Source organism: Entamoeba invadens (assembly GCF_000330505.1).
Source record: "Entamoeba invadens IP1 unplaced genomic scaffold scaff_1105074726325, whole genome shotgun sequence".
NCBI classification, from domain to species: Eukaryota; Evosea; order Mastigamoebida; family Endamoebidae; genus Entamoeba; species Entamoeba invadens.
This window is the reverse complement of record NW_004443763.1, coordinates 77,200-80,736: the sequence shown is the minus strand read 5'-3', so window position 1 is coordinate 80,736 and position 3,537 is coordinate 77,200.

The following is a 3,537-nucleotide window of genomic DNA, read 5'->3' as shown; positions in this document are numbered from 1 at the left end:
AAATTAATAATCACAAAGTGGTTTTGTGAATTTCGGTTTGCCCCCATTGTTTTTGACATTTTTTTCTATAATTTGCTATTTTTAGTCAAACATCATAAATAGTGTCAAGTTTTCATGTTGTGTCTAAAATAAATATTTTCAAATGGTTTTAGTTGTCGCTATTCTTTATACAAAAATATTGTTTGTTTGACTCCTTACAAAACTTTTTGGTAAAAAATCAAAACAAAATATCAAATTAATGGTTGCAATTATACGTGTATGCCAAAAAAGAGACACAAAAACAAAGTTTTAAAACTCGACATTTTGAATATTAGTGGAAAGAAACATCTAATACACAATATGGAAGATGTTTCCTAGTGGTTTTATTTGCCGAGCGTGTGGTTAAATTGAATAATAAATGCAAACATTAAAAACTGGTAAAGATTTATCATTAGAATACCACGTAAAATGTTCACAAGTGGTTTTTATTGCCGGGTTGATAGTTCTGCCAAAAATGTATTTTAAAAATGATATTCTTTTATACTCTAATTGGTTAAAATAATTAATAATATTATTATGTAAATTGTAGCAATAGTTTTAATTTGCCTTGAATTAATAATTTTATAAATCAAAAAACAGTTAATAATTATATTGATATTAACAGATAAATTAATAGTTAAATATCGGGTAATTAGGATAAAAAAGAAGCAAAAAACATTTAAAAATGATGATAAAACACAACCAATAAACAATAATAAAAGATCTGATATTATAGTTAAATTTATTCTATAAATTACTATAATAAAATGTTTATAATAGTTAATAAATAGTAATAAATAGCATTTTTTCATGTGAATATAGTTAGGGTTGAGAGACAAACAACAATAATAATAATATAGTTTTTAGTAATTCTTACATATAAAACCAATAATACATAGTAAAATAATCATTAAAGAACTATTAATCTATAAATTATTGTGGGACAATTGGTGTTGTTGTTAAGTGTTTGTAGATTGATCGATGTTCGTATCATAGTATGTTTTAACATGTAAGTTTGGTTTCATTTGTTTATAATTCAGTTTTAAATAACCAACAGAACAACAAGTTAGACAACAATAAAATTGTATAAACAATTAGAATTCTGTTTAATTATATCAAGTATTTGTGAGGTGTCTCCTCAGCCGTCGGTATATTTTTTATTATTACAATCCACAACACTTTTGTGTAAACCAAGGTAATTATTATAATTTATTTTAATTGTTGATATTCTTTTTGTCATTGTTTTATAATTTAATTAATAAAACACTTTAATTACTTTTCAATATTTTTTAATTTAGAAAATAATTTTCGTTTTATTGGTTGTTTCATTTTGCAATAGCAATGGCAATTCTGAATTTTGGTGTGCTTTTTTCTTTTTTATTTTTTTCCAAAAAACAAAAAAATGTATAAGAATAACATTTTACCATTAAAAACACTAAAGAAATACAAGTGGTTTTATTCCACAAGTGGTTTTTTCGCTGACTATAGATGATGATTTTGTATTATAGATTATTTACGCTTGAATATACCATTTCAAATTTTTTCACGTTTTTTTTTTCTTAACAAAAAAAATTAATAAAAAATAGCGCAGGACTTTCATTGTTGTGTTAGTTGTAACTAACTAGCTACGGAGATGTATCCAAAGTCTCCGCAATATAAACGCTTTGTTATTAATCAATACAAATTCCCCGTCCACATAACTCAATTGCGGTTTAACATATATTTGTAAAAATAATTATTTTTATTTTTTTAAAATAAGAAATAATCTTTCGATTTCCAAAATAATTAATATATTTAGATTATATATACTATATATAATTAATTTTATAAATAAAAATATGTTTGTTTTTTTAATTAGTAAAAAATATGGTTATTATTAAAAATCATCATAATGTATAGTAAAATTAATTTTTTTCTATGTTATTTTTTAAAATCATCACCATATAAATAGAGTTTAAAATTCACTGTGTTTTTTATTTTCATAGTGATTTTCACACTCGATGATGATTATCAAAATTACCTTGAACGCCTTAAGAAACAAATTATTATTTATAAAAAAAAATAATAATCAAAAATTACTTTGAGGTTGAGTGAAACGTGGTGACAGTTAAGTGGCATTTTAACACACTCAACCACATATAAAAACAAAGAATTTTAGGGGTTATTGAAACAAATATTTTCTAAATGTTGCAATAGATTAATTAAAGAATTAAGTCGAACAATATTTATATCAAACATAAAACATTTTTATTTAAATTTACAAAACCACTGGTATGATAGAGTGGTGTTTTGGGTTTTTTTGGATTAATATTTGCATTTTCCTTTCTATCAAATTGTTTCGTAATAAAGTAGACAGAAATGTATTCAACCAAAGGTAATTGAAATGTTTAAAAATGACAATTGAAAATATAAACATGTATTTAATCATTTTCAAAACTCAATATTTACACAATGCAATTAATACTCTTATGTTTATTTGCAACCAAAATCTTTGGTTGGGGAGAATTAAACAATGTAATTGATCCAGTTTTATCCGAAACATCAGACGAATGGACTATGGTATATTATCCTAGGGACACTTTTACTTTCAATTCTAATTGTTGTACAAACCAAGAAAAGGGCTACAATGATACTGGCCTTCTATACGGTTCATCAGTAAGTCGAGACTGGAAATTTTCAGGAATCATTAACATGAAACACTTGTTCTTTATGACTCGACCCCAACAAGAGAAAATGACTATTTATGAAGACGATCGACCAGATGGACTTGTCATCACTTTTGGGTGTTTTGATGGAAGCACTGGGTGCAGACAAACACAAACATTAAGAACTGAAGTTATTGTTAAAAACAAAGGAGTTGTATTACATTCAAAAATAGATGAACAGTGGATTATAACAATTTCAAGAGATCAAGACCAAAATAACATTCCACTCGTTTATATCGATGGAGAAGTGCAACAAACAGTATCAATAAATTTATCATCTTTTAATCGAGCAGTTGATACTTCTCCTTCAATGTATATTCTTTCTGGAATCCTTATGAATGAACATGTTAATTTATATACATCTGACTCTACACATGAAATTAAGTCAGTCTGCACAAGTGGAAACTTTTCAAGAATGAAACTTGTTTCTAAAACAGGAACATCATATGGTCCGTCGTATAATTGTCATTGCGAACCCGATTCTTTAAAACCTTTTGATGAATTTGATTATCCAGATTGTAAACACAATAGCACATTCTTCGACTTAAATCTTGTTGACTTCGATTTTTATCTGTTTAAACAAGTGGGTTGGGCAACAATCAATTATAGCGAACGCCAAGAGCTTGTACTTCACTCAACTTTAGATTCACTGCATTTTAAGATTTTGACTATCACACCAGTTGATTTGGTATTTAATGTTTATGTTAAAATCGACAAATTAATATTTATAAAAGGGAATGTGTATTTTGAAATGGGTGCGTCAATAGATTCCATTGAATATACAACTGAAGCATTAATAGAAAACGAACTTTTT